The sequence below is a fragment of the Hippopotamus amphibius genome, chromosome 11 (assembly GCF_030028045.1).
Source record: "Hippopotamus amphibius kiboko isolate mHipAmp2 chromosome 11, mHipAmp2.hap2, whole genome shotgun sequence".
NCBI classification, from domain to species: domain Eukaryota; kingdom Metazoa; phylum Chordata; class Mammalia; order Artiodactyla; family Hippopotamidae; genus Hippopotamus; species Hippopotamus amphibius.
Window position 1 is genome coordinate 44,568,834 of NC_080196.1, and position 12,695 is coordinate 44,581,528.

The following is a 12,695-nucleotide window of genomic DNA, read 5'->3' on the forward strand; positions in this document are numbered from 1 at the left end:
ATATAAAATTAATTTTATTAATTGCTGCAATTATTTTATATTAAAACCAAATGATTGTGCCTCTATGTCCATACATTGCTCCACAGCACCCTACCTAGTGACCTGCTTTTCGCGCAGGTATTCCTTTCATCCCAAGGCAGTAACCAGGCAATCCAAAGTCAGTCCCACATCTTTGGTGATACTTAAAATTCTTCTTTTTTATAAAAAGGTAAATTCACAAGCACTTTGTCTTCCACCTTTGCAATTCCTCCTCTCCTCCAAGCCCGGACACACTCGGGCGGTGGGGTAGGGTCTGCACTGCCGGCTGCAGATGGGAATTACCTCCCAGGAGCTGAGTCCGCCCGCTCCCTGGGGGTGGTACCACCCCGGCTCTCACCCCCGCCGCCCCCCACCCCCGCGCATTCCTGAGCAGGGGACGCAGGGGGGATGGGAGCTGGATGCCGCTCCGCGAGCCCACCCTCTGCCCAGGTGAGCGCCGCTGACCCCTGGATGCTGCTCGCCCGGCCGGGATGTCGGGATGTCGGGGCTTGTAGTGCTGGGTAGCCCCGAGGGCGGACAGGAAAGAAAGCCTTTCTACTTTGCTGGCAGAGGGTTGGATGTCTGAGTTCAGACAGGTTCCAGGGCGCTGGCTGGCTGCGCGGGCTTCGGTGCGACCCGTCTCGGGACTTGTTGTAGCCCGTCCCCACCCCGCCCTCGCTGGCTCGGCACCTGGGCCCGGGAGGCGCGGCCCGGGCGGGACCGAGCTGCCCTCCGCGCTTGACGCGCAGGTGACTCCCCACCTCCCGCCCGCTCGGCTTCCTGGGACGCGAACCTTCGGCGCGGGCGCGGCTGCGGCGCGGCTCCGGGCGCTCCCGGCGGTAAGTGGGGTCCCGGCTCCCCTCCCCTCCCCGGCGGGCGGGGGGCGACCGGGGCGGGGACCGCGGCCACCCCGGGGCTGGCCGGGAGGAGGGCGCGTGCCTCCCGAGCGGCGCGCGCGAGATCAGACAGTCGCCGGCGTGCAGTCCCTGGCTTGTCTCTGCTTCTCTTTCCTTAGCGTGTGGGTGAGAGTGAGTTGGGAAGTTTGAGAAGTTCAGTCTCAGGCGGGCTGGGGTCGGGGGCCCGAGGGACAGGCGCCGCTCGCGGTGGACTTTGGATCAATTTCTTCTTGGCTCTGGGGTCGGCGATGGGGAGGGTCCCGGAGGCCTCCTGGGAGGAAGCGCGGCTGGACCTGGAGAGGTCCTTGTGGGGGAGGGGAGCTTGGCGAAAAGGCGGGAGCCGCGGCTGCACAGGGCGGGGGTGTCTTTTAGATCCCGCGTGGGAAACAGAACTCAAAAGGGAAAATAAAAGTTTACCATGACACTCCCTCCTATTTGTGACCGATCCCGCTTCTGCTCTCAGATTAATCCAGACTTGTGCTTTCCAAACTTCAGTTCCCCAGAGCCTGGGCTACCTCGCCAGGTCGTTCTGGTTCCTATCAGATGTTGAGAACTACTGCTCCGGGTGGTGGTGGCCTTAAAAGGAGAGGGGATGCCTCCTGGAAAGTCACATGGAGACTTTAGGCCTGTTCTTTGTGTCGCGTTGGTAGAATTATTGCCTATATGGGGGGGCGGGGGGGGCAGGGCGGTGGAGTGGTGAAGAGGAAGATTATGTATGTTAGTAGTTGGAATCACGGGTATGTGCAGAGACAATGGTGCTTCATAGGGAAGAGATTGGAGGTTTGGGAACACAGGACCGCACGCGGACTGTGCCCGAAGGGATGCCCCTATAAATTATAGCGTCTCAGCCCCAGAAAGTGGAGATAAGAGCTAAGGAGGCCAGAACACCAGGAAAGAGCCGTGTTGGGAGCCAGCCGTCAAGGCCAGACGCTGATGTCCAGCACCTCCTTTCCAGATTCCCACTTGATAGACATAATGCCAGGTTACCAGCAGGCACCTCCCCTCTTTGCCTTTCTCATCCCAGACAGGCAGGGCCCCCAGGGAAAGCGGTGACTGAGGCTGAATCAGTCCTGACAAGAAATACGAAAGGGAACAGGGATGAAAAGGACTCAGAAGAGAAAGCCGGTCTTTTTGGTTTTCCAGAATGACTAAAGAACAAGAGTGGTGTGAAACCGGATGGGGTGGGCGTGGGGCGGGTCTTGGTTTTGTTTGATTTCTCCCTGTCTCCCTGCAGTTCCTAGAATTCCAACCCTTGCTTTTGAGCTTATGGCCCACGTGGTGTACACACCTGTGAAGGGTGCTGACTGCACCCTGCAGAGCCTGCCTGAGGGGCAGGGCGGATCCTGCCTTTCAAGCTGGCACGTTTTAGACCCCAGATGCTCAGAATGTACTGTGGGAAACATCACCCATTGTACAATTGCTGAAAGGGATTGCGTACATGGAGACAAACCACACCTCTTGCTGCTGACTCAGTGATGTTTTTTGTGATTACTCTTTGGAGATTGTTACTTTAACTGACTAAACTTTTTTGGGATGGGTTAATTAATTTATTATTCTTTCTAGTATATCCCCTTCTGCTACCATACCCCTTAGAGTTTATGGTGGAGCTTTTCTTGACCATGACTTACGCTGCAACAACTCACCTCCCTGCCTCCAGTTCAATTACATTATACAACTGTGAGTTTCCAAGATGTAACAGAGCCCTTGGAGTTTGGTGAATCTTGCAGTGGAAATGTGATTCCAGTAAATCGGGCCTCTTCTATAATGTAAATCTGGATGGAGACCTTCTGAAAAGGGCTCCACATTTCGCTTAATTTAACTAATGATTGGTAAAGTTACAAGCTACCCTTATTTAGCTAGTTAAGTAAGTTCATGTGTCTCCCTCTGTATCTTGCGGAATATGAGCATTCCAGGGATGTTTCACAATTTCACAGTCTGTTAAACACAGTGTTTACAATGTACTTTTGATCATTTAATTATTTCTAATTTGGACATGAGATGTATTTTAGAACTTTGTTGGTGAATTTATCATTTGAAAATCAGAACACACCCCCCCCACCCCCATGGAAATGGAATTCTGAATGATGGATTTTAAGGATACCATGGGTTAAGTTTTATACAGATAGCACCTAAGCTCCTTCAAGAATTAAATCCACCAACATTTCCCTGAGAAAATTTTCTGGAACTTTCAGATGACTCTTCCTTCCTACTGAGGTGGGCCAGTGGGCTTTGGGACTGTTTTGAGGTACCTCTCCCAGCCCACAAGGTAGAACCCACAGGGATTGGCACTGCCAGTCATGGGAGATGAGTACTGTGGGTAGCTGACACAGGAGGAGGGGAATGGTGGGCTCCAGTAGAAAGGGTATGTGTGGAGGCGAACTTGAATGGGAGCAAGTTGGCTTCCATTTGGGAAGGAGGAGTCTGGATGCTAGCATATGTAGGAGGTAGGGGCAAGGGATCAGGGAGGTAAAAGATATTTTGAGCCCCTGTGATGCTGTGAAGATGAGCTTGGATTGGAGAAATGATACCAGTATAAGGGATATTGACCCACTGGACACATCTATATCGCAAAGTGCTTATTAAGTCACGTGATCATGGCTGATCTGAGGAAACTTTTCCTCGGGGGACATCTGATTACTACCTAGCTTGTATTTTGTTTGATTTTCACATTGTCCTTAGGAGTGAGGCCAGATGTCTCCAAGAGGCACATGCCATTTATCTTTTGAGCTGTGTGTCAAATCGTTTGTAGACTGTGCCCATCCTTGGGGAAGGTAAGGTGGTAGTGGTCAGCCCTTGAATACTTGTATAGGGTCTGGTGTAATCTCCATGTGCGTGTATATAAATGACAGCCAGTAGGCAGTGGCCTATTTTAAAGAGTTTATTCAAAAGCTATGTGTTCATCATATGTAAAGTTTATAACTTTGTGCTCTTGTGCCCTATGCATTCATTCAACATATATATGTGTGTGTGTGTGTGTGTGTGTGTGTGTGTGTGTAGACGACTATGCACTGAGCAATGTGTTCTACTCTGGGAATATAAGGGTAACAAGATCCTGTTCTTGGATCTCAGGAAGCTCACAGTGAGGGACCTGATAAATACAAAAAGATATTAATCGATCAGGTCCCTTTACTTAGTATTTCCTTCATACTCTGAAGATCACAGCAGATATTGTGTATGTTCATTAATCATTTGCGAAATTGAATATTAGCAGACCTGAGTTAGTGCTGATTTTGGACAGAGTATTTAAATTCTGTCAGCCTCTCTAGTTTTTACTGGTGTGATGGGGCTTGGATACTTGATCACTGGTGTGAAATTGTGCTCTGAAATTCTCTGTGATGGCTTTTAGTTGAGGGTACCATAAGACAGTGTTAAACTAAGGTCTCCCCAAAGTATCACTGGAATCTTATTTCCACTTCTATTGTTCAACTTTCACTTTAAAGGGTTTTAGTTCTCTATCTATTATCACGTTGTTTCTCAGATTATATGAGCATTACTCACTTGGGGGAAAAACAGCAGTTTTCAGAGCACTAAAAAGTGGCATCTTCCACCTCAATGACTGTAATAGAATTGCTCACTGTGGGATGTCTGTTTGGGCTGTCATTTATACACATGCACAAGCAATGATGGCTTCACTTCTAAATAGCGAGTTGCTCCAAATACTCAGTCTCATCTGACTCATTCAGCAGCTGTTTCCTGATGTTTTTCTTAAAAAATGTATTTTTCTCAAATAAACATAACTCCTGAATTATTTGTGTGAGAAAGGTGAAAAAAAGCTAAGGTATTTTTAGAATAACGAACTGTTGACAGTGTTCCCAATGATTTCAGATTTTTTTCAGTCTGAACCCTTCCTTTGCTTTCTAGTCTTATTGTCCCTTTAACCTTTTTGGCCTCTCTTGTCCCTTCTTGTTCCATCTCTTACTTTTCTTTCTTTTCCTCAGTCTTCTCTTTCTTTCTTTGCTCCTCTATCTCTTCCTTTGTCTTGTCTACTTTTGCTACCTCACCTTTCATCTTTTCTCTGTCCTGCCCTCCCACTCCCTACTTCTGTTTGTCTGTTTCTGCATTTGTTCACCTATTTATTAATTTATCTTTCTTCATTTCCAGCTGTTATCTCTTTCCATCAGTACAGGTCCCTACTTTGGTACATTATATGTTTTTAAAAATCTGTAAAATCAAATGATAGGAAGAAAAAAACATATTACAAGGGAAATTTTATCCTCTGACAGCCAAAATATGTTATAAATAAAATTGCCAGTTACACTTTAGCGTTAAATACAATATTTAATGCTACATTTCTAGCATTTTACCTATTTAGAAATTTGTTCTTTTCCTCCCAGGATGTACAGTGACATCTATTTAAAATTAAAGATTTGCCTCATTTGGCATTTCCAATCATTTCCATCTTTGCCTTGATTATATTCCATTTATCAGATAAGGATTTTACCACTACCATGGAGACTTTCATTTATCTGGTTTTTGAAAACTTATAAAATGAGGTCAAGTTGGAATAAAATATTCAAATAGGAGTGCAAATAAGACAGTAAAAAAAAGAGTAATGATGTTATGGAAACTGTATATTGACATGCCAACAGCCTTACTGGGCAGTAAATTGAATATTTGTTAATTGATGGATTAAAGACTGGATTTATCACAGCAGAGTTACTTTGAGTGTCAGTATCTAATGCAGAAAAGTTCACAGGTCAAAAGAACCAAGTAGGGAACCACTTATACATATAATTGAATCTTTCTTTTAAAAAACCTCAGTAGGAAAATGATACTAAAAACAATTAAAATGCTAGCCTGTGTCTACAATTTCCATGTCTGTTAATGTCAGGCAAAAAGCATCAGCCTCTAAACACTGAAAATAACATGGTAAGTGCTTTATTACAAAAACATTTGTTTGTGCAATTGGCCATTTCTTGTACACTCACATCTAAAGGTATTCCCTGAGAAATCAGTCACATCTGGTACATCCTCAAAGCCTTAATTCAGAGCCCTGTTATTAAGACAGTGTCTTCAAACTATATTAAATCCCATGTTTTGTTTATAGAGTAGGTTTACTCCCATTTAGCAGGTTACATCTTGTATGTAGAAGAGTTAGGACAAGAAACCTAAATGGAAAAGAGCATAAACCCTCTTCAAGGCCATTGGATCCCAAATACCACTCCCCAGAAATTTGGGACAGGAGCCCTTGACCATCCTAAGTAGGTGTGTGCATGTGTCACATGTGGAATAAGTGACCTGATAAAATCATTAATGCTTTGAGTTAAAGAAACAAATTGTTACCTTTAATTTTAATATCACAGTGTAGTAATAGCATTATTTGGGGGAGACCCAAATAGTTATTTTGTATACTTCTCATGTGAATGGCTTTCTTGATGTGTATAGAAGATGGTTAAAACTGAAGCAAAGAGAAGATAGCATTTGATAATGTAGCCAGTGATAGCACACTTTCAGAACAGTGCCCAGGTCTCTACAGTTGAAAATGGACATTGTTGTAGGAATTGCTTGTCATGACATTTTCCCAGGTTAGAACTGCGGTTAGATTAAAGCACAGTGATGAAGAGAGATCACAGGGAACCCAGGTTACTGTTCTTGTGAAATCCACGAGACCTAGAGTCCGTTATACAAATCCAGCAGCATTTTACACATTTAAAAAATGTGTTTCTTTATTTAGACCAAATTAACTAATTTGTAAATGTGCAAGTGTTTTATAAACAAGTGAGGGGAGCCAATGAAGAAGCTTATTGAGAAATCAGCAAAAGCACTAACTTAGCATGGGCTAGTTTTCCAGTCACATTTTTTGGTGGGGGGAATATCTGGGATACAATAACAGAGAATCACTTTATTTCAACTGTGATATAGCTAGCTAAGCAGGCTTGATTAAAAGTGACTCCTGAGGGAAAAGACGAATAAAGAACTGCTAGAAATTGGGATTGTTTTAGATGTTCTGATTTTTTTTTGTATGGCTCTTTACACAAATTGAAACTAATATTTTTCCAGGCTAGATATATTATTAACCTTTGTTGGCATTTTAATTAAATAAGTTTGTGTCCACCTGCACAGTTTCCACATTATTACTATTTTTAAGCCTTTACATTTTAGCAGTCCAAGATTGCTTTTTTGCCTCTAAATGTTTATAACACCTTGACTTTCAATAGCTGTTCCCAACATACCTATGCAAAATGTTTCCTTAAGGCATTTTTTTTGCAAGCTTTCAGTTTTTCCTAGGTAAAGTACACTGCTTTTTGTTAGTGTGTTTGGAAAGCCACTTTTATAGTTCACACTGGAGCATAGAATTATTATGTTTTCCTGCAGCGCCTGTCCCTCTGTAAATGTCAACGTGGACCACGATTGACTTTTTATTGCCTTAAATAGACTCAAAAGGTCTGACAGGAGTGCATATGACACATGTTCAACCTTTCTCCCTAGGTGGCCCATGTTGCCTGTGGTGCCCGGTCTTAATATATCAAGTCTGTTATAAATTATCCTAAAGTTCAGAAACTGAGGTTGAAAGATCCTCAACCCCACTTCCTGTGGGACTCAGGGAACTGTGGGTGAGTGTTGTGAAGTGGGAGGAGAGGCAAGGCAAACAGGTGAGCGGATGGAGGGATGGATAAGTAGAGGTGGATCCCTAGTTATTTCTCCTTTGTGATTACAGAGGGAGGGAGGAATGGAACATAAAAGGATTGTGAGACAAGAGACCTTATCCAAGACAGCGGTGATATGGACTAACCAACATGGCACTGATACATTAGAATATACCTGTACGGTGGGTTTCGAGGGGCTTCCCTTCTAGTGGGGGGATACAGGCAGTGACAAGTAAACAGATGCCTTCATTATTTTACATCATGGTAAGTGTTAGAAGTGAAATAAATCCGGGTAAAAGAATTACGCCTGGCAGAGAGGGTGGGTTCTTTTTAAAATCAGTAGTCTGGAAGACTTCTCCAAGGTGGGGACATAAGAAAGGCGTGAAAAGAGGGAGGGTTCCAGGCAGATGAACAACTAGTGCGAAAATCCTAAGATGGGCGTGAACTCAGCTTGTTCAATGTAAAGAAAGAAAGCCTGTTAGATATTCAGGGAAGATTCTGGAAACGAGTGGACTATATGAGTCTGGAGCCTAGGAGAGCAATCAGGTCTGGAGATCTGCTGTCATCTGTGGGCATAGGGTGTTTCCTCCTGTAAAATTCCTGGGGAGAGTATTGATCGGGAAGATGGAAGATGATGCGTATAGCTCCCAAGGTCAAGCCTGGAAACAGGAAAATGTGCTTTGATGACATTTGAAGAAAATTCTTAGCTGTTGTCCTAGAACCCAGCATGGAGGACATCTCAGCAGTGTTTTTCGGATATCATTGGCACTAACAACTGTCACTATTAAAAATCATTTCCCCTAACACTCTTGCATTCTCAAGAAAAAGTAGATCCTGGTCTTTTGCAAGTTTTACCTACCTTTAGAATAGAGAGATGTACATACTTCCTGAAACCATAATCTGGGTTTGTAAAGGGATAATTTATTGGATAAACTGAAGCCTTACACTTCTGTGTTTTATCATGTTGTAAAAAAAAAAATGCGGACTTTTAAACTTCTCAGGGCTGCTCTGGAGTATATAGTTTACACCAATTTCATGTTAATGATATACCAAACATCTATAATCATAATTCATTTAAACACCCAATGAATCCTTTCTTCCTACTAAAATAAATCCGTTTAATAATAGAACTGACATTCATAACACAGGGGAAATAAGTCATGTTTTACAGCTAACTTGTATCACTGTTTCTGTTGAAAAACATAAGACTTGGAACTTTATTTCATTAAGAAATGCACAGAAGCCATTTTCAGAATGACTTTAACATAATTAAACATTTCAAAATACAAATTTTAGAGAGACTCCCCAAGTGACACTTGATAACATCTCCATTCTCCTGACAAAGTGCTCATTTGAAATAAGTGTTCATGTTTTTTGATTGAGGTATATGGATTTACCTAATGGCTTGCAGCACTCACTGGGTTTCTAATTATTTTATTAAAAGTGCTTTACAAATGGGTAATATTTCATATTATCAAAAAATCAATCTCTCTTTGATGTAAACAAATAGGTGCTTCAATCTTTAAAAGTTCTGAATGGGTTTTATCATTTTTTAAGAAAATTTATACTTTAGCATTTTGTTGCCGATCATACTTTAATCAACTCTCGTTCTGTTACTTTGAGTTATTAAGGCAGTATGTGATTAGCTTATTATTTAACAGTTATGTCCATCCTGAGCATTAATGAGTGTACTAAACAGAGACAGTCTGCTCCATCACAGAGCTCCTGGTCTAGTGAAGGAGGTAGAGCATAAGGCCTTTAATTGATGCATCAGATGTGATAACAGGTGCCAGAAGTGCTGTGGGTGCTCCTTGCCCGGCTCTGGTCCTGACCCCTGAGAATTGGGGATGACTCTGCATATCCCTGAGCTACTTACTAAGACTTCGTTAACCACATGTAGTTATTTTAATTTTATTTTTTTTTCCTTATGGTCCCTGTGACCATATAGCCTTATTTTCTGGACATTTTGCTTTGTAATAATTATTAGATTGTTTTATATGCAGAGCTTTGAATTACCTATTACAGTCAACTTAGCACATGAATGAAAAACAGAGGAAGATATTCTAAAATCAAAAATAACTGTTGGGATACTTCTTTTATCAGCTTTCTTTTCCCTCAATGCCAACAGTACATATTCATTGATACACATTTGGCAAATACAGAAACGTGCGAAGAAGTTTTAAAAAACCACCCATAGAGCCACCACTCCAAGACAAACAATATCATTTTTATGTGTGTGTGTGTGTGTCCTTTTGGTTTTGGATGAATTTTCTTTAGTTACAATTTTGCTCTTATGTAGTTTGGTAGCCTGTTTATTGGTTCCATATAGCATCATAGCAGAAGCATTTTTGCTTGTTATTAAAACTACAAGAGACACCTTCTGACTTCTTGGGTTTTTTTTGTTCGTTTGTTTTGCATGTGCAAATGGGTGTGTTTAATATTGTTTATGTAACTTCAAAAAAATGAAGCTGAACTGTGAAGGCTGACTCTGGAGAACCCAGGACAGGACATAGTTCACAGGTCTTTGTTATACCTGAGTAAGAAATGCTTTGTGGGTATCCCAGGTCCCTTCAGCAGGCAAAATACATATCATCTTAGAATTTTAAATTTTACTTTTATTTACTTATTTATAGGCTGCGTTGGATCTTCGTTGCTGTGTGTGGGCTTTCTCTAGTTGTGGCGAGTGGGGGCTGCTCTTTGTTGTGGTGTGTGGGCTTCTCGTTGCAGAGCACGGGCTCTAGGTGCTCGGCTTCAGTAGTTTCAGCATGCAGGCTCAGTAGTTGTGGCGCACAGGCTTAGTTGCCCCATGGCATGTGGGATCTTCCTGGACCAGGGATCGAACCCGTGTGCCCTGCATTGTCAGGCGGATTCTTAACCACTGCGCCACCAGGGAAGTCCCATCTTAGAATCCACCCCCCACTCCAGCCCTGGAAGCCAACTTGTGACACATTATAGGACTCTATCCAAAAATATGTCTTCTACGTGATTATATACAGAAAGAGGGTTCTCAGTAAGAAAGAGAAAAACAGAGACATTACTGAATAAAACTCCTTCCTATACGACTACCTCACCGTTTTTAGCAGTTTTTATAGCTGATACAGAGTAAGGCTTTTATCTCATTTAGTCTTTATAGGAACCCTTTGCTATCAGTACTCTTATTTTACCCGTTTTCTTGCTGAGGAACATGAGGTTTGGAGCCCTGAAATAACAATGACTGAGGTCTTACAACCAGTATGTGACAGAGCAGAAGGCAAATCCTGGGCCATCTTTCCCACTTTGGGTCACTGAGCCAACTTGTGATTTGTCATTTGCCTTTAAAATAATTCTACTTCCCCATTTCTTGTAATTAAAGACCACCCTAATATGCCTGTTTTTGGACTAAACATTCCAATTTTTCAACTATTCTTTATGGTATAATCTGCCCCCAAACCCTCCTCCATCCTATACTTGTATAGTTTTTTTAATGTAAATGCAAACTTTAAAATTTATTGTATTGAGTTGAATCGTATCCAGTTGATTTATTATTTCACTACTTAAGATCATGTTGAATATTGATTCTAGCATCTAATATATATGCTGTTGTTCATTTCTGTAAACTGTATCAATGTTTTTCTGTTTATTGGTCCAAATGGTTGTTACACACATTGATCGGAACCAGGTGGAGATGGAGCATTTTGGCACAAGTTACAACCCATCAGGGTGACCATGTACTATTCACTGGAGCTTCTGCTGTACTCATATAATAAAACACAGTTCAGGAATAGGTTCGATATTGGTCAAAGAGTAATTTGCTCTAATTTCTCTTGCATTTTAAGCCATGCATAGAGTAATTCTCTGCAGTTTGACTATTAAGTATATGTTCTCTCAGTAAAGTGCTTATTCCTTTTCCTACAAATTTCTCTACAGGAGTTACTCAATAAATCCTTCCAAATGGTAGTGAATGATTATGTTTTAATGTCATTAACATAAATTGGCGGCCTTTATATTCTTACAGTTGAACTCTAGTTTAGACTGGGGATGCAAATATATTGAGAAGCAGCCAATATAAACAAACCCTGGAATTATTTTGGTGTGAAAGTGATCATCATTCTATTCCTCAATTAAAAGAGATTAAGGAAACTAATAAATGATTAGCTATTGAGCAAATGGCATTTTCATTTCGGATTTATAAAATGAGTTGGAGCTGCTTATTCTTGCACTTTTCATGAGTTTGATAAGATGGGTGATTCTGTCAGTAACCCACATATGGAGACATCTGCACCCACAGTCTGACTGCGTGGGCCACGCAGGCATGCGTTCCTGGGCCTGCTCTGTGGAAGCCTGGGACCTGTGCTAGTGGACCATTTTGTTATAAGTGTTACTATGAAGCCAGCTTAGAATCTCTTAATACGTTTGGATGCTAAATTTAGATATTAGATTGCCCTTGGCACCTTCAGTAATATAGGGAATTCTTAATTTAACAGCAGCCTCTTTAATGTTTTAATTGTCATCTTAAATTTCTGATAATCAAAGTGAAATTCATCTTGGCAGCTACAAATTTGAAGAAAAAAGATATGATTTCCAACTGTTTTCCACCATAGATTATGATTTTATAAGACAGGGATGTCCTGAAACAATCCTTTACAAAACGTTTTCTCATCTTCTGTATGTAGACATTTTGATACACATCATAGAGTCAGTCTCCACGCCCCCAAAAGACAGTGATTTGAAGCATTTTTCCCCTCAATATTTGAAAGACTATAAAATGTCCCTTAATGAAATTTGTCTAACATTGAAGTTATGTCAGAGAACTGATTTTATAATATCACATAAACTAGAAAAACACTTGGAATTATTTGTGGAGGGTAAGTTAATTTTTTACTTAGTTCCTTTATTTTACATTCTTTAAGGTTTACAAATAAAGACAATCCTATGTGTGTTTATATTCGCTTCCTAATGCTGATGTAACAAACTACCACAAATTTTGTCCTGAAACAATAGGGTTTATTCTCTCACAGTTCTAGAGGCTGATAGTTCAAACTCAAGATTTCCTCAGGACCTCATTTTCTTGGAAGGCTCTAGGGGATAGTCTGTCCATGGCTTTCTCTTAGATCTGGTGTTGCCAGAAATCCTTAGCATTCTGGGCTCTGACTCTGCCCTCACTTGGAGTTCTCCCTGTATATTTGTTTATGTCTTGTCTCTTGCAAAGAAGATC

At 41.7% G+C, this 12,695-nt stretch overlaps 1 protein-coding gene across 1 annotated transcript in view; it reads left to right on the forward strand.

Moving 5' to 3' along the window:
* Positions 1-711: 711 nt before the first annotated feature.
* Positions 712-12,695, forward strand: part of FAM83B (family with sequence similarity 83 member B) — an 86,618-nt gene continuing 74,634 nt past the window's right edge. The window contains exon 1 of the mRNA XM_057698326.1: positions 712-857. The gene's annotated coding sequence lies outside the window, so the exon portion shown is untranslated. The remainder of the gene's footprint in view (positions 858-12,695) is intronic.